Genomic DNA, 26730 nt, shown 5'->3' with positions numbered 1-26730 from the left:
GATGTTGTATACAAAGATAATAACAGAAACAGCTTCTCTGAAGGAGGGTTGGGTCACGTTTACCATTAATGATCTCTCTTTACCTGCCGACCTTTTCCCTGTTTTCCCCTCTCACTCCCGCAAATATGACTTTTGTTTTTGGTTGAAAATAGGAATTCTGCCTATCCTTGAATAGCAAGGATTTCCTAAAAAATTCAGACTCCTAAAACTCAGGTTTCTATGCTTCAAAGGAATGTAAACACAATTTGTTTCGCATATATGTCTCAGTTATATCAGTTATACCTCAAGTTAAGATTTTTAAAGCTCAAATTAATACATACATGCATTAAACGTATTCCAGAGAGGCTAAATTACTGACCCCAAATTGCTGTTTCTCAGAGTGGAGAGAACCCCGCAACTCGTGCTTTCCTGTGATGTCACAGAACACTCCATCATGGTCGAGCTACATGTTGCACTTGATGCAAAACTAATCCGAGGCAGCTTCCTTTTAATTCCATGAATGTTTTCACTGAAGCCAGTGTGTCTCAAGCGCAGGGACTGGCTCGAATGAGCAAACTGCATTTGCATTGCGAAGAAATGTCTAGTGTCCCTCGACACCCACGTAACTAAAGTCCGTGAAACCCTCTCTGACATTCTTCAGAGTATGCGGAAGTCCGTGGTTTTAAAGTATACCAGTAAAGAAGGCATGAGGGAAAGAAAAGGAAACAGCTGCATGTCGTCAGCTCTCTGGGGAGAAGGTGTTCGGGAACTCGCGTGTCATCTGGCCCCTCAAAGGAACGGCTACGTGGGGAAGGAGGTGCGCGGTTCTAGAGCGGGAAGCCCCAAGTTCAAAGACAGACGCCCCTTCCTTATTTTCTTCTCCTCACTTCCCGGCCTCTGCCCCCTGCCATCAGCGGCTTGAACCCAGAAGTGTTGAGGAAGAAGAATGGAAAGTCCGATGTTTTCAGTGACCTACAAATTGGTGGATCCACAGTTCTGAGCTTGAGTGAACATTTCTACCTCTTTTTTTCTTTTATTCTCTGCTCTAGAAAGCAAATATCACTACTTAGCCACCCACGCATCTACTCACGGCACCCCTACATTTTATCAGAAAGCTTGCTCTCTCTGACAAATATTTAGAAGGAAAGGCTTTCTTCACAGGTTTTCCTCCCTTTGAGAACTTTGAGATTCTGCAATACCCCGATGACAAAAGACATCTCTGCTTTCAAACACACGTCCATGCATCACTGTGCCTGCCTTAAAAATGTAACTGCTGGAAGGGGTGTCTTTCTTTTCCACTTTCTCTCCTTTTTCATGAACACCTCTGATGGAAAAACAATGTCCCATATTTCCTCACCAGAGTCAAATCTACTTCTCCCCTTACAAGAGTAAATATATAATAGTAAATCTTCAAATTCCCTGCATTTCCCTGAGTTCCGCTGCCTCAGCTTTTCTGAGCCGGGACTCAGACTAAGTTTGACAGTCTTTCACACTGCCCCAGCGACAGCAGGCAGGCCTCGCTGGCATCACGCTTCTCAGAAGGAATGCCCAGTTGTCCCTCCCTCGTTTACGACTACCTGGGTATGTCGTGGTCTCGCAAATGGGAGTCGTTACGAGTTGATATGCTTTACTGTCGTATTTCCGTGTAATGTCGACATAATTTCTATTTGATTGAATTCGGTGGGAAATTAATGGACAGACCTATAGACGTGATCCTGTCTTGTAAATCCCGCCCCTGTCCTCCCGACTCTTGCCCCATCGTGCTCCATCTCCCTTCCCCCAAACACACACTTTCTCTTTCTTTCTTTCACTTTTCTCGAATTCTCCTTTTCAGAAATCCTTTAGCTGCGCCGTGCAGGTAAGGCTACGAGTCTCAGGTTAGAGATTCATACTGAACTTACAGATTTTTGTGGTCCAGATTAATTTGCATTAGTTTAGAGTGATTCTAGCAGAGGTATATGAAATGCTTGCGATCACCTACTGTACGACGGGTCCTGTGAAAGTTACGAAGAGTATAATTCTTCTAGGGACTTATGGGTCTTTCGTTTGTATATTCTACCTGGCAAAAGACAAAAGAAGGCATGACAAATAGCTCTTTGGTGTGGAGCCCTCAGTGACATCCTACAGCGAGAACATACACTGCTAACCGTGGTTGGCAACTAGGTTCAGAAATCTGGGCAAGAAGGCAGGCAGTGCCATCAACGAGACACGAACAGCCTGTGTCCCCTGGTGGGGCAGGAAGATGGCTCCTTGCAAAAGAACTGGGCCGGCTACAGGAGGAGGAGGGATGGGTTTGGAAGGACGTTCTGAATCTGAGGTTCTGCTCTCCCACTTCCTAGTTGTATGATTGTGGAGAAGCTGACAACCTCTCTGTCTCGTAGTTTCTCATCTCCAAAAGGTAATAGCCCTGCCTGTCTTCCAGGCTTGTTATTATTGTCAAACGACTTGAAATCAGTAGAGTGCCTGATAAATATGAAAATGCCTTATAAATATCAGGCGCTCTAATATTTTGGTCTCTGTTTACAGAAAACGATCCTGGTCATTCTGTCAGGAAGGAAAGTGACTCATCAGTGTCTCCATCTCAGGCGGTTGGCACAGCTATCATTCTACGAATGACAGATGAATCTGGAGGCCATATGTATCCCTTCTCCCCTTCTGTTCTGGTACCTTCCCCACTCATTTACTTTTGTCATCTAAATGTTTCTCTATTTGTTCCTTTCTCTCCGTTCCTTTCTTCACTACCAAAGCTCATAACTTCACCTCTTTTCCAGATCATTGTAACAGCTTCTAATGGTGTTTCTGTCTCCCGTCTGCTTCCTCTTGGATTCGTCTTTGATTCACCCAGATACCAGAACAATCTTCTTAGAGACTAGCCTAATCACGTCTCTTCCCTGTTTAAAATTCAGTGCCCTTCCAATCGGGGCCCTGGCACTAAAAACACCTCCTAGGGTCAAAGACTTTGCTAACTGTCCAGCACGATATCTGCCCAAACAACTCCACTCCCACCGAAATGGCTGACCGTTTTTTCATTCCCTGAGAAAGTTTGGCCAACACTAAAGCCTTCCTTGACCTCCCCTTGCCTCTCACACACTTGCTTCCCTTCCCCAGAATTTCTATGGCCCTCTTCTGGTCTCTATTGATATTCTGAGCACCTGAACCGTCACTGTCCCTTTAGGGCTCACCTGGAAACTAGCACAGCGCAGGGGTTTAGAAATATTTGTGGAATAAAAGTATGATTGTCTAGATGGTTAGATACTCCTTACAGGTATTTCTTCAACTTAAAGTAAACTATTTTAGGAAAATAAATTGGCTACATCACCTTTTGGTATTTTCGGTCATATCTAAAGTTAGCAGGAGGACGAGATCTTTTCATATTTGCATATCGTAGTGTAATGTGAGAAAATTAAGACATTAAAATGACTTTTTCAAATAACGTGTGCTCTCCCTTCGAAAGCCTTTCCTTTTTCCGAGAACGATAAAGCCTCAGGTGTTTGGGTTCCAAAGCCGCCCCCTCGGCCTTGCAGCCAGTAGCATGACAGCAGGGTGCGTCTGAGCAGTGGGAAGAAATCACTGACAGATGCGCCCTGCTCTTTCCAAAGACAGCGCTGGACTCTAGCAGGTATCCAGCTTGAGGGCTCAGCCCTGGCTTATCTCACTTTGTTTTGGAAGTAAACTGAAGTTTGCAAAAGAAAAGACTGGAGTGTGGGAGGCTTGGACCTGATAGGATTTTCCGTTTTCTCGCTTTGTCTCATTTTTGCTCAGTACTTGGTTTCCGAGCTCCTCTCAGTGGAAACTGTCATTAAGTATCCCTCCCTCACCTTCCATACAAGCGCTTTCAAAACTCACTAAGCTTCGGGCCTTGTGGGGCAGACTCCCGCATGCTGACATGGTCTGGAAAGGGGTTCTCACCTGAGTGCCTTCAGCCCTTTGCCTAGAAACCTCAAACCAAGTTCATAGTCATGACTGCAGACAAATGGGTATGGTTGCTGCGGTGCCAGCTTCAAGAGCATTGTGTAGAGGTCAGGGGTGACCTAGGCATATGCCTAGAAAAGAGTTCAACAGCTCAAAAAAAGGCAAAATTAACCAAAAAACTGATAAGCAAACAAACAAAGCAAAAACCAAGCTGATTAGTTCTTCTTTCTCTGCCTGAAAAAAAGTCAGTTTCTCAGGTTTTATAGTATTTTAATTTTGGATGCTTGGTTCAAAGGGCCATGGAAAGACACAGCCTATGAGGAATTTGCAGATCAGCAAGGGAAGTGAAAAGTTAAAAGTCGAAGTTCACCATCTCCTGTTATACAAAACAATACATATCACAGACTCAATCCAAACAGGCGGACATTAGCCTCAATGTCCCCGTGGTAAAAATGGGAAGCACGTAAATTTGCTATCAGGGAATGGCTTACTCATGAGGGAGACTGCTTGACTGAGCCACATCCCTGAGGTACCCCTAGATGCCCACACTCATGCTGAGCGTACAGCTACGTCTGTTTAATACGGTATATTCTTGGAGATCAGGAACTGGGTCAAGAAAGTCCTTCAACAGAATTACGCATATTGAATAACGGTTTCTGGCAAAAGAAATCCACTCATTGGACACTGGGTTTGAGGTTATCAAGAAGAAATGTATAAAACTACCAAGCAATTGGTACACCAGGGATGAGAAGCAGTTTCCACCCAGGGTGGCAGCACTCATTCGACAAATCTCAAGGAGCCCCACTGGGTACCACGTGCTGGGGATGCCCAGAAATCTGGGCATTTGCACCCGGTTTGCTAGTTAAGCTCCTTCCACCTACAGAAAAGCAGAGAGAAGTTTCTGAACGGCCCAACTCAGGGACTTTGCTCTCGCTGGAGATGTGGCACAGAGATGTGGGGGTCAGAGATGCTACTTATCAGAGCTCACGTTTACTGGCACGTCGTATGTGCCAGGCACAGTCTTGGCAGAGGTAGGGCTATTTTCTCCATTTTCTCCATTTTCAGCGATAGGAACTGAGGTACAGAGAGATAACACAGCTTTTCCAAGGTTACGCAGGCTTCACTGTGGGGTTAACTCAGGAAGTCTGAGCCAGGACACCTCGCTGTCCCCCCGCCCCGGGGAGGACAGGAACCTGATTTACACCCTGGCACTAGACTTCCTGGCAGCTACCACTCTACATCTTGCTTCTGTGGCTTCTTCTTCTGAAACGCTGGCATAAAAATTAGAAACTATATCTGCCACACTTCTCTAAATAGACATGAGTGAATCGCCATACTGACACCCCTAGAAAAAAGGCATATCCCCAAGTGTCGGTGTTCTGAAGTTCCATCCTCAGCAATTTTGTTTGTCAGATGATTACTTTAAAATGCAACCCACTTTAGCTTGGAGAATGTGGACATTCTCACTCCTCCCAACCAAATGTACCTAGTGTCCTGCTTACCACAGATATCAACAAACATGAAGAGCAGGCTGCTCCTATTCTTATTTCCTGGCCCGGATTTTGCTTTTTTTTCCTCACCACTTGGTATCTCTTTTGCTTCCAGGAGTATTCACACATCCTACCCCTACAGGGCACATTATCTGAGGAATATTTCTTTAACCTTCCCCTGAGCAAGAGTGATTGTTTCAAAGACAATAATTAACTAAATCCAGGTCATTCGGAGCCAGTGAGACTCCAGAGGCTTTGTTGCTTGACCTGTGAAGGAAGCCAGTGCTCTGTTGTCCACTGACTTAAGACTTGTGAGGGTGAGAGGCTGGAGCTGCAGCAGCCACGTTGTAAACATGAGGATGTAAACACGCCTATACGTAGAGCCCTCCTCAGCGCACAATGTCCAGAGATGTAGGAAAGGAAACAGAGTAGGTGTCTTAAATTGACTCTAGTGCAGCCCCAGCTGCAGCAATCCCCGTCCCCTGCAATTATCCATGAGCTCAGTCCCTTGTTGCCTAAGGCAATTTGGGCTAATTTTTTTTCTATATCGACCCAAAGCATTCTAATTGACTCACACACACACACACACACACACACACACACACACACACACACACAGTAAAACTTCAATGTTAAAAACAGGTTGCTTTTGTGATAGAAACAATCCTTATGAAAGCTAATACAGTTTCACTTCCAATCAGCACATTTCTATCTGAATTATTTAAAAATTTTTCGCTTAAGTATTAATGAATTATGAATGGCGACTTTTGTGTTTATAACAACCTGAAAATACAGTTCTTGTTAAATATGTATGACATCAGTTCTACCAATGTTAACGCATTTGTTTCGTAGACCTGGGAAACTTGTTATCTTGCCAAACTCTCATACTGCCTTTGGATACTACTGTCTTGTCTTATTTCTCTAAGTCTCAACAGAGTGGTGAAATAAAGTCTCATAATTCATGCATCTGTCAAGGAAACATAGTCCATGACATATGGAAGATCAAGCTGACTTCACCAATGTTGAAGTTTGAATTGGTAATACAACAGATGAGTAAAAGGAATGGCGTATTCCTGCTTTTCTGGCACCTTGTCTTATGTATTATAAAACTTCAAATGATTGGTGATGCTTCTAGAAGTATATATATCCCTATTCTTCAGAGTTGGCATCTTAGAGTGCACTAGATTCTCGTTTCTTACTGTGTACAACTAATTCCCTTAAAGACTGAGTTAATTGTAAGTCGCCCAGAAATTGACTGTGTATGATTTAGTCAAAGTAGCTATTGTTTATTTCTTAATTAAGGAGTTTCTCAAAGAGCCATTTGGTTCTAAAGATGTAATATTATATTATAGACATTTAAACCATGGGTAAATGCTTTCCCAATTGTTTCCATTTTCCTCTGGACCTTGGAGATTGCCTATTTAATTAGTAGCTACTTCCTGTAAGAAGCGCGAGCAAGCGAACCAAGATTTCAATAATGTGAGATGTACATCAATCAGCATGTGAATTCAGCCTCAAGATGAACTTCAATCATGTAGCTCTCACTATCGCTAAAGTCATTAACAGAAGATTTTTCCAAAACCATCCATAGCTTCCTCATCATTCCCATCCCTTGTCATGGTTTTTGTCATTATCATAAGCGCTAAGAACAAAACTCCCTTAGGCCAGAGAAAATAGTCAGTTTTATAAGTGAACTTTGCCAATGTTTTCTCCCAGTCTGTTGCCTGACTTTTAACTTTGTTTATAGAGTTTTAGGCTGTTCACAACAAGCCTTTGATTTTAATATCACGATAGAGACAGATTGGGGTAAAAAATAACTACATTCTTTCCAACTAGTTTGGTTTTGGAACAAATAGCCCAAGGGCCTTGAGAGTTAGCTTTTAACACTACTGTCCCAATACCACCCTTATCAGTGATCAGGTTTTTCAATAGCTTTTGCACAAAACTGAGCACATGGAAGGCTTTATCAAAGACAAGAAGAGCTAAAAACATGTTTGTAATCACTTGGCCAGCCACGGCTCTGATCCACGATTTCCTTAATATTCGTACATCCAGACGAATCCACTTGCACGTTTAAATCTTACCCGTGGTCACAATTATTTTAATTAGTAATAGATCTCTGATGTCTACAGGTCAAAGTTGTCCACTGTCTTCTTGTGTTCTCTTTTCATTTTTTTACTGGAGAATGCATTTAAAGATGGCACTATGCATTCTCTTCTTTCAAAGGGTAGTGAAAGCACTCGTTCCTTTTGGTTTATGAGCAGACTTTTCTGACCGTTATTAATAGCAGCAAAGTATCTGTTGTTGTTTGGGAAAAAAAGGGGTTAGTGACCTGTTTTTCACAAAGCTAATGAATCTATTCTATTCATACTGCTGCCCAGATTTTTTTTTTTTTAAACCATTGAAGGCTGTTTATTTCTCCCTAAATATTGAAGATTCTTTTAAGGTTCAGTGAAGCCTAAAACTTTCTCATGTATCTGTTTGTATTGAAACAATTATTTTAAGACATAGAAATAACTTGTTTCCCTGTAATACACTTGGGCAAAAAAAGAAAAACAAACACAAACAAAAAAAATCCTTTTAATGAAAAAAATATATAAAGTTTGAAGTTATAGGATGACCTGAGGGCAAATTTGTAATCTAAATGGAAAAGCTACTTGTTTCTCAACATTCCTTAATGGAGAAGCAGTGCCTTCATTAATACCTCTGCTTCCTAACTTCTAACTAGCTCCTCTTGGGGTCTCAAGAAAGCTAGAAATTACCCCATTCTAGGTCATCAGCTGGCAGGCGAGTCAGTCTCAGGTCTTCAGCCACTTCCCTTAAGTATGTGAATTCCTGAGCTCGGCAGCAAAGTGCTCCCCCATAGAGGACTGGGGGTGCATTAATCAGCTTAGAATCACCTCTCTCTCCTGTGGTGGTGCTGAGCTGTGGAGCTAGAAGCCACCACACAAACAGAAACAAAGAGGAAATAATCTTCTTGGTAATTACAGAGAAAGAGAAAGCATTGATTATAATGTGTCTGCATTTAAAAAGTGACTCCTGAATAAACAATACTTCTAAGATGACAAGAGGTAAGGTTCTGTAGGGAACTCTCAGTCACAATACAACTGACTTTTCAGCTTCCATATTAATTACTGTAATCACAATTCTAAAGCAGACAAATGTACTGGCTAGGAAGGACTTTTTTTGGGGGGTGTATAATATGAACAGATTTTGGCGGGGAATAACATGATCTTAAAAAATGAGAAATAATTTTTTTCTCCACCGGTGGAAGGGAACACTCAGTGGGTTGGGATGGAAATGGAGAAGCAGGTGGCGTCTTGGGTGGAAATTTGCCATGAAACAAAACCCACCTTCAGAGCTCGCTGTGGGCAAAGCTTCCTAGTGATGGAGCAAAGGGGAATTAACAAGGAATACTATTATTAAAGAGATGGCAATATATTTGGAAATTCTTCATTTATGTGCACATGCAAACATAAAGATAAAATCACTTTTTAAAGCTCAAAACTGACAAAGTAACACGGGGTAATCTGAGGAGAGCAGAGGAGTAAGCTGGGCCTGTTTTTGAGAAGTACAGGTATCCCCACTTTTCAAAAGCTCACATTACGCCACTTCACTCTTAAGAAAGACCTGTTTTCATTAACCCAAAGGAATCCGGAGAGGATTTTCACTCTTATGAAAAAAAGGCAAAAAGCAAAAATAGAGTTCAGCATTTGTTTTGCGGGGAACTGTTAACAGAAGAACAGGTGGCAGGCACCCCAAGCTCCTTCCCAGGGAACCACACACAGCATCTCAGCATCAAGCCGCCAGAGCGCTGAACTGCGTCTGTGAGCATCTGCGCTTCAGCTCGATTTATTTTGGGCGCCCGTGAGCAAGATGCGTTCTATGGTAATTGCTTTTTGCTTTACGCCGTTGCAGCTTATGAAAGGTCTCATGGGTTTCTGCTTTCGGATAGCGCGGGAAACCTGTATTTAGCCAGCGTAGTAAGAACGCAGGCTCGGGAACCTGGATTTAAGGCCCAATCTGCTTCTCGATCCCAGAGTGTCCTTGGGCAAGTCGCTTAACTTCTCGGTTTTCTGTAAAATGGGATAATAATCACCTCCACTACCTGCTGTCATTAAAGAGTTGGCACGGGTACGAGAGGGCTGGCCCTCTGCCTGGCACACCGGAAGCCCTCCATAAGGACCTCCTCCTCTCCCCACTCCGCTCCACCCCTTCTCAGCACCCACTCATTCGGGGTACCAGTGGCTTCAACACTTTTGGAAAGCACAGCTGTCTAATTTGACATGTGGGTTAAAGAGGACAAACTGTTCACTTAGTCGTGTAAGGGCCAACGCCAGTACTGAGGTTTAGTTAGCTTTTCGTCTAAGATGAAGAGATGAGATTATGTGTCCATATATTAGCCAATGTCTTGTGTCCTTCCGTTAGCTAACATATTTTCCAAATCGAATTTGCAACCTGAGACAGACAAGGAAGACCTCTCTGAGGAGACCACTGCGCTTTGTCAGCTGTCTTGCCTGCTTTCCTCCCGGCCCTCTTCAGCTGACAATAGATAGGTCTCATCAGCAGTGAGGGCTCAAAAGCCATGTTGTTGTCTTACCTCATTCCCATACCTAAATGGCACCCTCTCTCATGACACATTCATGACTCTGTCTTTTGAGAGCTGTATATCCGAACGTTGGATTTTTAAAAGAAAATTTTAGGTAAAACCAAATATCCCAATTTTCTACTCAGAGTTTGCCAAGCACTGTAGGAAAGAATTCAAGAGCTGCCTCGATTTCACAGCGCAATACTAAACTGACTAATCGCTGGAGATCTTGGTCTGGCTTTTTCACATTTTCTGTACGAGAGAAGTAAAGCAGAATCTACTTTTGTTTATAAGCTCTTTCATTCCCATTCCTATTTGGGTAGTGGTAGAAGAATTATGAAATCCAACCAACCACTTCGGCTGTCTTACCTGATAATAATCGTGGAACCGGGGAGTTAGTGTGGTTCAGGACCTGAGCTTTTTTATGCACTCTGCCATTCTATTTGAATTCAGTGGTGGGGGAAGGGTAGAGGAGAACAGCAGGTGGTTTCATCAAAATCTCCCTGGAACTCTGAACTCATTTTTAAGGTTAGGAAGCAATGTGCCAAAGGTCATGTGGGGGCAAAGGGCAAGGAGACCGAAAAGGATTAAAGGAAGCTAGAGACATAAAGGAGTTACTGGAGAAAGCAAAGAATTGGCTGGAGACATATTACATTTTTATTATTTAACTTAAAATCTTTATCCTCTGTAAACTAGCCTTCCTTTAGTTAGCTGCATTACACTGGCGGTGGGGAGTTTTAAATCAAACTATTTACAAAGTCCCTCTTTCTCATTTTCTTCATCCTCGTTTCTTTCTGCCCACCCCAGTGAAACACATAGGATTTTGTTAGTCAAGTATCATTTTTCATCATGCATTTTCCCTGAAATTCTAAAGAAACACACACACGCGCACACATACGCACACACACGTGTGCCCACACTACATGGATAGAAACCACACAATGAGAATCTCATTCATTTTTAAGCCTTTTAATCTGTATGGATAATAGTTGTTTGTTTTTCATTTAATCTATCTATCCATCTGTCTATCCTCTATTTACTTAGTGTGGAGAAATACACGCTCTGGAGACACCTGCGATTCTGGTTTTTGCATGACCGGTATTGTACGTGAGCCGCCCCGTGCCTGCTCAGTCCCTATTCTGCCACCGCCTTGGTCTGTCCTGGAGCATCTGCTGTGAAGTCCTTGGCCCTCTCTGCAGAGCCCTTTGTCTCTCCCTCCTCCAGTTCTTTCCTCTTGCTCTACCTGTCATTCATTCACTTTTTCACTCGGCCCCATGACATGGCCGTTGTAAAGTTTTTGTATTACTTTGGTTCCTATGACAAGGACTTCTATGAAATAATCTGCTAGCTAGACGGCATTTTCCCTGTCATTTTTCTCTTTATATCCTTCCTGTGCACAGCCAATTTACGAATCAAGAATATGATTGTAAACTGTTAAACTGAAGCTCTGAATGCGAGCTCCTTTCACGTTCAGAGTGTCTGTCCTGAAGAGTGCTTATACACTCTGCCTGCCCACGGGGTCATCCTGGGAAAAGCAGTCGTCAGTGGACCAGAGGGGACTTCTCAAGACGATCATCAAGTCACCAGCTGAAGTCAAACAAAAACGCACTGTTCACACTGACGTTTTGTTATTTGTATTTCTAGAGTGTTTAAAGTACTTTTGGATTAATTCTCTTTCAGACACTTACAAGAGACTTTTTTTTTTTTGCTATCTTTCTCATGAAGCAGATCCTATAACTTGAGTGGAACTTGAGAAGCCTCTCTCTATGAGCTTCAGGAAACGAGTATTTTCAAATAGAAACATTTTTTTCAAAGGTCAATCATTTTCCCAGACTGACTAATAAAATAAAATTTAAGAAAAGACAGATTGATCTTTGGGAACAAAAGTCCCCTCAGAACAGAGCTTGCAAGGAACATAGGACATTACAGCCTCAGTAATGTCACTGAACAGTATCCTGCACGTGGAAGGCATGCACTGATATTTATTAATGAATGAATGACTGGCAATTACCATTTCAGGCAAAGCCCACTAGGGCCATGTCACATGGTATCGGCTGCCTGGGAAGTTTATTGCAGTTTATAATATTACTGCAATTTATAATAAAGTACCAACAAGATCCTAATTTATTAAAAATCCTCTACTAAATGTTCTTTTACCATTTGAATATCCCTCCCCCACGCACACACAGATTTCCTGGAAAAATGCAAGGAAAAAGGTTGTCTCTGGTTTACTGATTTTTGAAACAAGGCATTAAAATTGTGAAAGATTTTGCTTATCTTGGTTGGGTCATCAATTCGAATGGAGATTGTAGCCAAGAAATCACAAGAAGGTTGAGACTCAGAAGGGCAGCAATGGAAAATTAGGAATGATTATCAAGAGCAAAGATGTATCGTTAGAGACCCAGGCTAAGGTCATCCACACCCTTGTATTCCCAGTTACCAGGTACAGATGCAAACGATGGACAGTGAAGAAGGCCAACAGGAAAAAAATATATAATTCATTTGAAAGATGGTGTTGGAAGAGAGCCCTGTGGAGACCCTGGACCGCCACAAAGATGAACAAGTGGGTCCTAGAGCAAATGAAGCCTGAAACATCACTGGAGGCAAAAATGATAAAACTGAAGCTGTCCTAATTTGGGCACATCATGAGAAAGTAGGGTTCTTTGGGAAAGACAATAATGCTGGGAAAAACAGAAGACAGTAGGAAAAGAGGAAGAACAAATATGAGAGGGACTGACTCCATAAAGAAGCCGTAAGCACGAGTCTATAGGAGCTGAGCAGGGCTGTTGAGGAAGAGACATTATGGACGTCATTATTCATAGGGTCGCCAGGAGCTGGAGCCAACTCAATGGCATGTAACACATATACCTGGTGTCATTCTTGCCATTGCTAACCACAGGCAAAGAGATAACTCTTAAACATGAAAAGGAAAATTACTCCAGGGGAATTCTACCCGGCCATCTTTCTCGATTTCAGTCCAAAGGAACTAGGATTCATTTCCACAGCAAAATTGAACTGACAACAGAATTAATAGTCAAGTGACTTAGTGCCACTGAACACTTTCTGAGGATCTGTGGGCTCAGATTCATACAGAACCTGGCCAAGGTGCCATTTCTGACTTCCAGGAAATCGTTTGCAAATATTCCTATGGCGTCAAGAATGGAATGTAGCGTAACTATGAAAATATCAACACTTGATCCTCTTCTCTGAGCTGTCACCAGGAAAAATACTATGAGTTGCTTCTGTCGGCTTAAAGTCTGTATGGGTATCATAATCAAAATAAATTCACATCGGAATGATCCTCTGTCATAGTAAGTAGAAGATGCAAAGCCATAAAAAGGGGTAGTAAAGCCACCACTATACACACAGCATTATCCATCATACTTCAGGGATTTCAGATCTGTTTCTCAGGGAAGATACCTGGTTTATGGTCTCCATAAAGCAAGCCTGGACCACCTATACTTCAGTCGGATTCCTCCTTCTCTGCCATTGTATGACACTTTTCTAAGGACTTTCTTATTTATTTCACTACAAAACAGAAGCAGCAGGTTATTGGGCATCTTGATAGTTTCTGGTGGGGAGAGGGGAAAGAATCTCATTTTGGCAAAATGTTCCTTCACACGAAATGTGATGATTTATCCAGGTGTGCGTGTGTAACTATCTTTGAGTAATATAATTCTATAAAATTGAATGCAATTTGGGGTCTTTCCATCGAATCCGTGTTATGTTAAAAATCTTTCTTAGAGCCTGCCAGCCTGCCCGTCTTCCTCTCTCTGTTCCTTCCTCCCTCCCTCCCTCCCTCCCTCCCTCTAGTTTCCTTCTAAAACCTGGGTGCTTTCTTATTTCTCACCTTATAAAAAAAAATTGGCTTGTGTTATCAGATTACATAGCCTACCACTTCCATAGTCATCGACTGATTCTAGGATATTCCTCTAGTGTTAAATCTGTCCGAATTTTTAGAGATTTCAAACTTTATGAATGTGAGCTTCCCAGCGCCGTAGCCTCTTCCTTTCTGGACCCTGGCCCGCCTTTCCTGAAGCCCCTTTCCTCTAATCTCTAGGCCAATCTAGTCAGTCCCTAGCCCTTAGCAGTATGAGTCACTGCCGCCCTTCCTGCTGTCTTAATTCCAGGCGCCCTCTGCCCTCTGATATTGGCCTGTCCATATGCCAACCCCAATGACTCTGGCACAGCAGAGCTACTTAGGCCTTGACCCTACCACTCGGCGGCCCTCATTCTCTTAATGTCCTCACTCCCCTCCTTATTGGATTAAATCCACAGTTAGTCGCCGTAATCAGTCCTCTGTGAATGCCGTCGCCTCCCTTCCGCCTCCGTTGCTTTGCCATCCTTGCTTGGCACACCACCACCTCACTTAAATCCAACTCCCCGCCTCCTCCACAGCTGCACCTGTGCAGCTGAACATGCCCGGGGACAAATACATCACCCGGAATGATCTCATGTTACGTTCAGTGCCACGAACCTCGAGGAGGCCCGAAATGCTGCCAGGTGCCTATGCTTTATTCCCCAGTCCAGTTACTCTTCCGTTTTGTCAGAAGTCCATTTCACACCACCTCCTCCCTGCCCACGCCCACAGCACTCCTCCTTGACCTTTGCCCTTGGCAGATAACCTTCGTTCACACCTCGTGAGGAAACAGAAGCAAGTAGAGAACTTCCAAAGGCTTCTTTCCCCCCAACCCCTCTGGCTGTTCACCCACCAGCATCTGCTCCCCTATATTCTGCCTTCTCATCTATTTGGGTATGTGGATTATCCACGTTCTCACTGTCTGAAGCCAATTCTCCCACCTGTGTACTAGATTCTATTTCTTCTCACCTATTCAATTCAAAAAGCCACACTCCAGCAATGCTCCTCTCTTTTGCTCAGATCATCAATTTTCCTGCCCACATGAGATCATTCCCATCAGTGTACAAACATGCTGTCATTTCAAATATTCTCGACTTAACTTTTCTCATCAGCTACTGCCTAGTTTCTTTGCTCCCCTTACAGCAAACTCCTTGGAAGAGCCGTCATATTTCCAAGCTTCTCTTCTCTCATCCTCTCTGTGCCTACTAGAATCAGGCCTTCTCTCCCTAGGCTTCATCAAAGCCGCTCTCATACACATCTCCAATGACTACCAAGGAGATAAATTCAATGATTAGTTCTCAATCTTCATTCTATTGGACTTGCCAGACACATTTGATCACTCTCTCCTCCTTGAAACCCTATCTTCATTCAACTTTCAGGAAACCAAGAATTCCCTCCCCCCACTTCCTCCCCCTTGCTTAACTGTGCTTTTTCTCAATGTCTTCTGCTGACCTCTCCTGGTCTTTGACCTCGTAATGTTGAAGAACTTCAAAGGCTAGTCTTTACTTCTTTTCTCTGTCTGCGCTCACACATCTTGTTGATATCATGCTAATGGCTTCCAAATGCAAACCTTCATTCCCAGATCTAGACTGATCAATCCAACTGCCGACTCAATGATATCTCCACCTGGAGGTCTAGACCCCTCAAACCTGATTCCAAAACTAAACTGATCTTCCTCCCCAGAACTCTTCCAACTGCTGCCTTTGCAATCTCAGCAGATGGCGACTCTATCCCTTCAGTTACTTGGGCCAAAACCTTCGAAGCATCCTCGAGACTTTCCTTTTCTTCTCTTCCTTGCCGCCCCCCCCACCCCACCCCCGCCGCCAACATTCAACCAATCAGGTGAGACAGTTGCCTCTACCTTCAAAAATAGCTAATATTTTTGCTACTTCTACTGCTGTCATCAAATGCAAAACACTCCTCTCTTTCGGTAGCCTCTGTCCATCTACCGTCTACTCTCAACGGGAGAGAGAGCGAGAGTCTTTTAAAATATAAATCAAAATGTACTCTTCCTTTATATAAAATCCCACCATGGCTTTAATTCCATCTAGAGAAACAGCCCAAATCCTTCTCATGGCCTACAGGTCACGTGCTGGCCTCTTTTTGCTTGTTTGACCTCATTTTCTACTGTTCGTCAGCTCCATTTCTGTGGTTCCTCTAATGTGTAGGAATTCCACCTTGGGGCTTTTGCTCCAGTGGTGCCCTCTGTCCGGAATGCTCTTCCTCAAACTATCTGGTTGCTGCTTCTTCTTTGTTCAAATCTTACCATCTCAACGAGACCTGCCCTGTGAATCCATTCTAACACTGCAACCTCATTTCACTAATCTCACTCTACTTTTTTTTTCATTTTACCATGAACTAATATCACTTTCTAACGTACTCTATATATTTAACTTATGCATTATGCTTAGTTTTAGCTTCTGTCTTCTGCTGCTAGAATGTAAGACCCACAAAAGTTCAGATCTCTACACATCGTGCTCACTGACTGCATCCTGAATACCTTAGAACGGGGCTTCGCATGTCATGTGGTAGGTGCTCAGTGAATATTTGCTGAATTAATGAATGCATAAGTAAAGAAACAAAGGAAAAGTGAATTAACCTAGTCCGTCTGAGCTATTTACTTGAAAACCCTTTTGTTGAGACTTCAAAAGAAATTCTTTCCCGAAAGTATTATGCCTGACACCAGAGCCTCTATTACTGAGTCTGTCTGGTTTCCCAATTAGAACGAGTTCCAAGTAGCTGAGAAATTCTCCCCCATCTTACACTTAAAACAAGACGTTGCTGCACCTCAGACTCCAGTAACGATCATACACACTCTGGGGACATTAGAATACGAGTTTTTCAAAGACCGAACTAGGCGAGTGGGTCTGATATAAAATCAAAACTCAGAGCAGGTTCATCTAAAGCTTGGCCAAGTTTCCTATAAACCTGGCCAAGACCGAAAGAGAACCTGAGCTGATATATCATTTCACATGGAAACTATGCAAAAATTCAGTGGCTTCACGTGGTTTCAACCCCAAACCAGGTGGAACCTGAGGCTTTGGCAACGGTTCACTTTATGTTCCTAACTGAGAATGTAAACCAAGGGGGGTGAATGTTGGAGAAAAGCAAAGGGAAAGAAAAACTTTCATTTTTAACAGTTCTGGAACCACAAACTTAAATCACTGCTCTCTAAACGTCACCTCGCTCAGGCTTTAAAAAAGTACAATCATTATTTTGAAAAAATTTCTCTCAATAATAAACCAGATTTGTTGTTGTTGTTGTTGTTGTTGTTATCGTATATTAGAATTGAAGGGTCCTTTACTCTCATGTGGGGATCAAATTATTATTTCCGTCTGGTAGGTCAGGTAATGAAAGAACAAAGATGAAAAGGCAATTTGCCGGAGGTGACGGGAATGAACTAGCAGATTCGATGTCTCACTCACAGCTGAGTTTCTCAACGAAAAAAACTGCTGGCTTTCATTGACAGAAATGAGAAATACAGTTAAAAAGAAATAAAAAAGAGTTTTCAGAATGCTGTGGATCAAATGAGATTGCATATTAAAAGACTATTTTTGATAATAACAATATCGCGTGAACCCTGAATTGACCTGTGGAGTAGGAGAAATTTATCTGTAATGCGACTTGTGTGCATGCATGTGTGTGTGTGTGTGTGTGCATACGTGTGTAGGACTGGAATACTTCTGAATCTTAGGAACCCTTTACATAATTAGGTAAAAGCGTTCTAATTATAGGAAATGTACCTATATCTAGAGATTTTAAGCATCATAGATTTTTTTTTAAGAGACTTACATGAATCCTGTATTCTTTCTGATACAGATATTTCTTATATACAACCTACTGTACAGGTGTTATATTAAGATTTCAAAGTGAAATCTTTAACATAAAAAGGCAGGACTTCTCTCCCACCCAATTTGTGCAGTTTATAGCAGTTTGACCATAATTCTTAATTTGAAGTCTACTTTTTGATCATAAGATGAAAGCTAGATAGACTTTTGAAAGACCAACTCGATGCATTTTGCTCTTTAAATGAAAGGCCATCATAGCCCCTTCAAAAGACTAAGGTAAATAAAACCCTTGCCTGAAAATTTACAATAATCTGATATATGCTTTGAGGTAGAAATCTCTGAAGGTAGATACTGCATTTGCCAACTTCATGGACTGAACACTAGAAACAGCCACCACTACTTTTAATTCTAGAATAACCGGTCATTACTGTCCCATAGGTACCTGAAAACATGTGATCTCCGTTTCTGGAGAGTGGCATGTCACAGCTGTAAGGACTGTTAAGTAAGCTTAACATAGAGCTAGTTTACCCTAACATTGCTCTCTGGCTTATACGAATTCGGTTGTTTAAGAAATTTTTTCTCTGTTGCTTAAAGAAAAGTGCATGTTACAGGACTGCTTAGATATTTACATCAATGTCTCCACTAAATGTAGACAATTTAGATAAACTTAATAATAATCATTCATTCATTTCACTCAACAATATTCATTATGCCAGCCATGTGCTAAACTCTTATGTTAGACGTTGGGAATAGAGTTGAATGAGGCCCTGTCACGGCCCTGACGGGTCTGACTGACTAGTGGGGAGAAAAGAAAAAGAAATACTGTTTGGATACAAGTGTGGAGGATCTCTATTCTCAGTCGAGATGGAGGGACTGGTACCACGCTGGTCTTCCCGCTAGGAACAGCCAGAAAACCAAGTATATGAAGCAACTATCTCAGACATGGCTGTGACCCCCGAGAGAAGGGACGAAAGTGAGGTATGTCCCACTAGAGACACTTTCTGGAATGCCATACGGAGAGGGAAGCCCAAGAAGAGCTGAGGAAAGAGTTCAATTTGGGGACGTGAGGTGGAATTTGTGGGGTAGACTGTAGGAAGAGAGAGCAACAAAGAGAAAGAGCCCAGAAATCTGTATGGGATCCCCTGAGTCGCTGGCCCAACATTAAGCTACAGATGTGCGAGGTGAGGCTCCACAGAGTTGGGCCGAGGGCGACTACCAGGTGAAGGACAGCCTGCAGGGGGCTGGAAGAAAGGCTGGCACTATGTGTGGCTGGGAGAGAGTCGAGTTCTGACCAGACATAGTGGAAAGAATTCGTTGAACAGATATGGGACATCGGTGGAGACCTCAGGAAGGTCAAGCCGTAGGAGGAGGGCTCCGCTAGCCCCAGAGTGGATTTTGCAAACAAAATCTACTCATTTCGAGCACCAAGCTGGCTTTTCTTCTGCCTCCACCTTGCTGTTTCCCAGCCATGAATGGCTGCACCATTAGGCTTGTAATTGTCTCTGTAGTGTCCTCGCGTCCAAAGGATTATGGTCTTTCAGAGTGATCCCTTGTAACAAGCTACTTTTAAAAGACATTGATGTGTGGCAAAGAGATGTGGGGGATGATTCATTCATTATTCTACGGGGTCCTTGCCTTTCATAACAGTTCCATATGTGCTCCTACATCTCTCACTAAACTCTACAAGACAGGTGCCAGGCCACAGGGCTCCTGCTCGATATTTAATTCAGGGTTTATTTGCACAAGGGCCTTCTAAATATTCAAATACTCATGCAAATAAAAGAAAAAAAATGTATAAGCAGTTTTTAAAATTTACCACTAGGGAACCGGCCTGAACCAAAGCACGGATGCCTCCTTTTGGCAAGTCACAGAGCTCAGTATTTTAAAACCAGAAGTTGCAACTTGGTTTTTTACATTGAAAACAAGCATTCATTGTGAACTGAACTAGCTAAGTGCTGCGCTCAAAGCAGTAAGAAACAGAAAGATGATACTCCAGTCTCCAAAAGCACGCAATCGAACGAACGTGAGGCACAGACGTGCAAATGCCAGTCAGGTACAAATGAGATTTAAATAAACACGAGCTGCAATTAAAGTATAAAGTCCACAGGAGTGCGAAAGAAGAAATAATCAAACTCTGGCTGTGAGGGAGTCGAGGGATAGTTTCCAAAGGTTAGGCATGGCATTTGAGCTTTAGCCAGACAGAGGAGGAAAGCGCATTCTCGTCCTGTGTAAATCGCAGAGCTCGGCGCACGCGGGGTGTGCTGGAGGAAGCATGAGCATCCGAAGCGGAGGGGAAGGGGCGCGGGGACGCCTGCAGGGACAGGCTGGGAGGGGAGGCAGGGTGTCACGCGTGGGGAAGGAAGAGGAGCAATGCTCCGTGCTAAGACAAGGAGAGGAGAGAAACGGGGGCTTCTTAAATCGATGCTATCCGCATGGCCCCGGGCTTGGTGTTTCTCTTTGAGTTTCTCACCACACTATGGGCTAAATGCAGTCGCCCACATTTTACCAGAAGGCAACCTGAGACCCAGCAGGCCATGCAGCTTGCCTAGTTCCACAAGCTAGGAAGTGAGGGCGGATCTCCATTATCTTTTCACAGTATCACACTCGTCTTATACTGCCGGTCCTCGGAGAGGCTTATAAAGCTTTGCTCCTGATTCTTTACACAATGGGCAGCTACCGCACTGCTGTTCATTAATGTCATGCTAATGATCACCTTTACCTGTCATTCGGGAGATGCTGGGGGGAGTTGATGGGGTTTACGAAGGGCTTTTTCTGCTCTGAATTGGTGCAGCAGGTCCTTGCCAGCTCTCGGGACATCTACATATTTCGAATAAAGATGGAAAAGTGGAAAACCAAACCCCGAGTGTATTACTTTAAGATTCCATGTCAACATTCGATATGCAATTAGAATTCTAAATTTTATATAGAATGTCTTTTTCAGAAGTATAAAACACAAGCCAGAATTAGCGTTCTCCACTTTGTGAAAAGTCTCCAAAACACACAGGAAAACTCTCTTCATGGGACTTCTTTAATCCATCATTCTCTAAAGATATTTTTTTCTCTTCTTTCAACAAGGGACATTTTAATAATGGCACAACTAGAAAAGCAGGGTGCTTTATAGTTGTCAACCTGGAGCTTTGAAATGACATCATCATTTAAATAGCGACAGCTGTAAAAATCATCAAATGTATACAATTGACAAATAAAGGATTAAAACATGTTTTCACGGGGCAAACCCATTCCTCACTTCTGTGGGTCTCTGCGTCCAGCGTGAAGCTAAGTCTAGACCAGAGGATAAATATCCAGCCTGTCTGGGGATCAGAATCTTGGCCTACTGAGTCATCAGCGCCTCCATAAGGAGAATCTTTGGAGTGGACTTTAGTGATTATTGGTTTTTATTTGTTGATGTTTGCCAAGTCATGGCTGGATTGTGGAGAAAGCTAAACCTAAGGCCAAACAAAAGGGAAACTGGACCATAGAAAATTAAAAGGTGCTTTGAAAAAAGTTTTCCATGTGTTTACTGATAACATACCCCCCCCCCCCCAATTTTTCCATTTATCGTGTCATCTGACTCTCGACAATCGTTACAAGTGTACAAATGTATATTTCAAGTGTGTGGACGAAGGGTGCTGTTAGGGCTATTATTTGTGAAGTTCATGTATGTGTCCAGCTCCTGATGGGCACCCGTTTCTATGTGGGTGGAAGCTGTGACCAGTGACTGGCTTCTCTACAGTGCCTGGTACACTGACTCTGTGTGTGTGTGTGTGTGTGTGTGTGTGTGTACAGAATTATAGGCAGAATAATGTTATGGAAACTTATTATTTACTCTTTGCATTTCTAGATTTTTAAAATGCCCATAAATCATAACAGTTAACATGCATAAAAATTCAGAGCCCTTTATACATCCGAAATCGTCTATTCCTCTAAACAGGTAAATGAAATCGGGAGTATTGCTGGCTCTCATTTTTCAGATGAGCACACCAAGGCGTGAAGAAATTAAGTTGCACGGTTAACAAATGGCATAGTTGGGACTCAGACCCAGGCAGCCTGGACTCCAAATCCGTGATCCTACCACCATGCTCCGCTTCCCTCATGTCACCATAAATTAGAAAAGAAAAAAAGAGAATGAGCTTTCCACTCAAGAAGACAAAATCATCTGTGCTGGTGATAGTGCTTCAACCTCTCCCAGAGGCTTCTTAAGGTACAAGAGGCTCTTTTTACATCAACTGTAACATACATCACCGAGTATGTTCTCAGACACCCACGAAAGCTAATGGTTCAGTCTAATTATTGCCAGGAAGATGCATGGTCTTACATGAGTTGGGGAGAAAAAAAAATCAATGTTTTGATAGTCAGAATTATTGTCCGTCACATTTAGGAATTGGTCATCCGTGGAACACTTGTTCATACATGTACACATGTCACACCATACAAACTCTGTGTTAACATTTCCATAACCAGAGAGAAAGTTGCTCAATGAAGACGGACTTCCCCATGAGAAATGTAAATTACATTCCTCTCTTTTCACCCAGAAGCAACTATCTCAGCACTTACAAACTCCTGAACTGATACTGTATCTGACATTTGAAAGAAATTCCTCTATGAAGCCGTGCTTGAGGGTGAGAAAACAAAAACAACCAGAAAATTGAAGATTTCCCTAAGAGAAAGACAATCTTGTGACAGGCGCTGACAGTGAGCAAAGAATGTCCATTTCTGTCTCTGGCCTCTGTTTTGGGGATGTCAATGATGGAAATTTCTCAATCTATTTTAGTGCATATTAAATCCATATTAAAGCAATATTGCCCCATCTCCGGTGAGTTAATCTTATGCATTTTTTTTTTTTTTTTAACGCCTATAGCACCTGGTTTTCCTAGGTGGTCTCCCATCCAAGTACTAACCAGGCCTGACCCTGCTTAGCTTCTGAGATCAGACGAGATTGGGCATATTCAGGGTGGCATGGCCGTAATGCATCTTTTTTCTAATCATAGAGATTATTTGGAGTCCATCCTTAGCTCGATTCCAACAACTACAAGTGTATCATCCAGTACATGCTAATTTCTTTTCACTTCTAGGTTTAATGCGTCAGCCAGTAAAGATGTTTCATTCTGCAGCTTTTCTTAAAAAGGCACTGAATACATGCTTATAATCCAAGCGATTCTCTAGCCTTCCTCCTTTGCAAAACATTTTTGAATTTGTGCCAATCAAAAATACACATCGGGATCCGTTTACTGGCAGAGACATAAAACTAAAAAAATAATGAGAGAGAAATAAGGTGCTGGGAATAGCACAGTATGCTGGGAACTAATGATTACCATGCAATGCCTCGGCCTTTTAACATGACAACAAGAGCAGTCAGTTGTGTTTGAGCGGCTCCGCACATCTGCTCCTTCCTAATGCACTTTTACATTCTTTATCATAAGTTTACAACAACCCAGTGAGGGAAGTGGGACACGTATATTCTAATTTCGTAGAAAGCTACACAGTAAACGAAATGCTTAACATTGGAACCGACTCTCAGGGCGGTGTTCTGTGGACAACAGTGTTTGGTGACCAAGTTATATTATGGCATATTACCATCCAGAGATGGTACTCTAAACATCTACATCCCTCACAGCTCGGGCACTGACTGCTCGGAATGGCTGCCAGTCCTTCTCCCTAGGCCCCTGGGCCTTGCTGTGCACCATCATGTCTGGCTGGACCAGACTCCTTCGAATACTGTAGCATGGATTTAATCTGCTGAGGCATTCTTACTTTATGTAATAAATACATTTTAATGCAGAAAATGCATCAAATCTTTTTTGGTGAAACTGTAAAAGCAAGTAATTTTGAAATTAATTTTATGGTGAATCCTATTGTAAGAAGCCATGCCTGATTTACTTGCTTTGGAAATAACGGATTCGATTAAAGTAAGATCTGCATTTTAGATGCTCTTGTCAGCTGGCTATGGACAAAAGACTTACATTTCTTTCAGTACAAGTAAATCCAATTTACTTTTAAAGGCTAACTAGAAAATAAACAGCAAAGAAAATTAAACATTGTCTTGAAAACTTGGGGACTTCTGGTGATGCTGACCATTTGTTTGAAAATATTTTGGTTACTTTTTTTATTTTGAAATAATTATTCTATCTCATAGGCCCTGCAAGCCTAACTGCCTTTCATTTAAAAATTAGGGGGGCAGAAATCACTGAAGTAATGTTAGAATCTGCCCCTCAAAAAGGCTCCTTCAAAATGGGCCTCTTTCCATTTTGATAGCCACAAGCCACTGCAGCTTTCAACATATTTGTCACATATAGGTCACCACTCCTCTTCAGCCTGGATGACCAAGCAAAATTCCCTAGCAATTTGAGAACAAAATCATAAAACAAGTATGAATTCCCACTGTAATCCAATTTTATTTCCATACGTTTCTGTAGTCTGTGAGAGAGAGAAGGACTTTGCCCCTGAATATATACACACCCGAAAACCAGTGGTTTTTCAAAATCGAATACTGAGTTTTGCAAATTCTCTAAACAGCAGATGCCAATGTCAAAAGCCTACAGTGTTCCAGTTCTATTATAAATACTCACAGCAAAAATATTCTAATTAAAAAAAAAAAAATACCCCTCGGTCAATGACTTACTTGTTTTAAGCCCTATTAATGCAGTAACAACAGAATCTTAATCACAGGAACTGACCCTATCACCTAATTATTCCAGGGATGACTTCCTAGAAAATCTAACCTCTATGTGTAATTGCGATGCCCTCTCGTGAAATCTAAGTAGACGAATGAGGTTAAATGAGGACACCATAGAGAGAAAAAGCGCCTAAAATTGAATATATCTGCCACCAGTGGTTCTAGAAACTCAAGATCAAGACAGCTCAAATGCTTTCTCTGTAAGCAGAATTAATCAGTCCTAAAAATGCCATAACAAAATACAAGACAGTATTTTTTTCAGGAAGTGACAACTTTCTCCTTAGAAACATATTCCCTCTTCACCTCAGATTGCCGTTCGAAATGATCTTGCAAAAAAGGGCACCGATTGAAAACATCTGGCCTGACACCAAGTTGTACAGTTGCATTCTGCTTCTAGAAATTCACTGTGTCGTAAGAATCTGGACAATTTTTCTATACTAAACTGTGGCTTAGCGATCTTCAACAAATGCTGTACACCCAGTGTAGGCCATTCACACTGGGTGGATGATTCTGCCCTTTGTGTCTGTTCTGACGATGTCTCGGGGGAAATCCTAATGTGAGAAGGGTCCTTGGGCCCTTCCTAAAAAGTGTTACTACAAAGTAATCTCTTTGTAACACTTACAGATCTGGGCACAGAACAAGACCATGTGTGTGACCTGATTTCATTTCACTGACTGTCCCAGTAAAGAATGACATCATCCCATTCTTTTTTCTTGCTCTTCACTGTGACTGCTCGGGTCCTCCCACCCCCACACTCATCATAATTAAACTGATCCCTCCCTCTCTCCCACTCTCCACCCTCATCTCCAGGGGAATAGCTATTTTCCTCTTAACTTCCTGCCTGAACATATCACTAGGGCAAGAGCAAAGGGATTTCCTCGGGTGGGTCAACATCCCTGGAGTTTGCTTCCTCGCCGTACTAGACAAAGCACTATTCTGTTGGCAGCCAAAGCGTACTGAGAGGGCCGTCTGCGGGACAGGTCTCAGTCAGATGAGAATGGAGAGATGCCAGCTGAGAGAGGCACAGCCTGACGAGCCCAGTGCTTCTCCTCCTATTGGAGCTTGGTGTTTTCTTTAAACACAAACTGGTTAGCTTTGCAGATGTATTGTCTACACAGACCCATTTAACTGTGTCCATACGTGCATGCAGGTAGTATCCTTGTGCCCAGTGATGCTTACTCTATCACTAAGATTTGTACTGCAGACTCTCATGTAAAATGTTCAGTTTCAGAGGGATGAAAGATGATGCAGGAGACACTAGTTTAAACAATGGCATTAGATTGTAACCCAGTAGGATAGCTGTATCAAGGAAGGTATGACCCATTTAACTGTGTCCATACGTGCATGCAGGTAGTATCCTTGTGCCCAGTGATGCTTACTCTATCACTAAGATTTGTACTGCAGACTCTCATGTAAAATGTTCAGTTTCAGAGGGATGAAAGATGATGCAGGAGACACTAGTTTAAACACTGGCATTAGATTGAAACCCAATAGGATAGCTGTATCAGGGAAGGTATTGATTGTGTGCGGGGTATTTTTTTTTTTTTTTGAGTATTATCTTTCATAGGAAAAAAGCAAAATCAACTTATATGTCCCACATCAACTTATATTTTTTTTTTTTTTGAGTATTATCTTTCACAGGAAAAAAGCAAAATCAACTTATATGTCCCGCATCAACTTATGCGTCTCATATCCATTTGCATGAATTTAAACTATGAACTATACAGACAATGCAGAAATTATAAATTGTCTTGCCATAAAATTAAGTGAAAAAAAATGAATAAAATTGTACATTCTTTAAGTTTCCCATTATGTAAAATATTAGGTAGCACCTATGAAACTGGGGCTTTTGTAGGTCAAAAATAGTCGAATAGCAGCAATTTTCTATGATTTCACATAGCATATATTCATATAGAAAAGGCTTGTGGACTTGGGTTAAGCGTGCGTGGTTTTTTGAACTCTTAAAAAAAATCTCATGTTAGGTAGCTAATTTACTGTTTTTACAACAAATACATTTTAACTAACTTTAGGGTTCTGTGAAATAAAATGTGAAGGGTAAGAGTGATCGCTAAGTAAGAGTCTGCTTCTCGGCACCTAAAATCAGCTCTTTTTATTCCGCGCTAAACTTTCAATATTCACTGGTTACCAAGACAAGGATAATTTTAGCGTTTTTAGGGTCCACATTGGAAACTGATTCCTTGACAAGATGTAGTTTACTATTATAGTCTATGGACTATTTTTTTTAAATCACTGAAATTGAGTATAACTTAAATAATTAAAGTAACATAAAAAAATAAAATGCCAGGGAAGCACAGCTAAGGCAGGCTTATAATAAAATTTTCCATCCCGAATAGGCATCAATAGGCCTTAATTTCCTTACAAACAACATAGTCACTGTTCTAAGTTATCCCATTTGTGTGCACCAAACTTCATCTGACAGG

The 26730-nt window shown here is 42.1% G+C and overlaps 1 protein-coding gene and 1 pseudogene across 1 annotated transcript in view; both read right to left on the bottom strand.

Annotated features, from left to right (window-relative positions):
• The window catches only part of SULF1 (sulfatase 1), a 121239-nt gene that overhangs the window by 83636 nt on the left and 10873 nt on the right, over positions 1–26730 (bottom strand). The window lies entirely within an intron of this gene.
• LOC112472655 lies at positions 22466–22584 on the bottom strand (annotated as a pseudogene).

This window comes from Pteropus alecto, unplaced genomic scaffold, assembly GCF_000325575.1.
Source record: "Pteropus alecto unplaced genomic scaffold, ASM32557v1 scaffold87, whole genome shotgun sequence".
NCBI lineage: Eukaryota > Metazoa > Chordata > Mammalia > Chiroptera > Pteropodidae > Pteropus > Pteropus alecto.
This window is presented reverse-complemented; position numbering and strand designations above follow the sequence as displayed.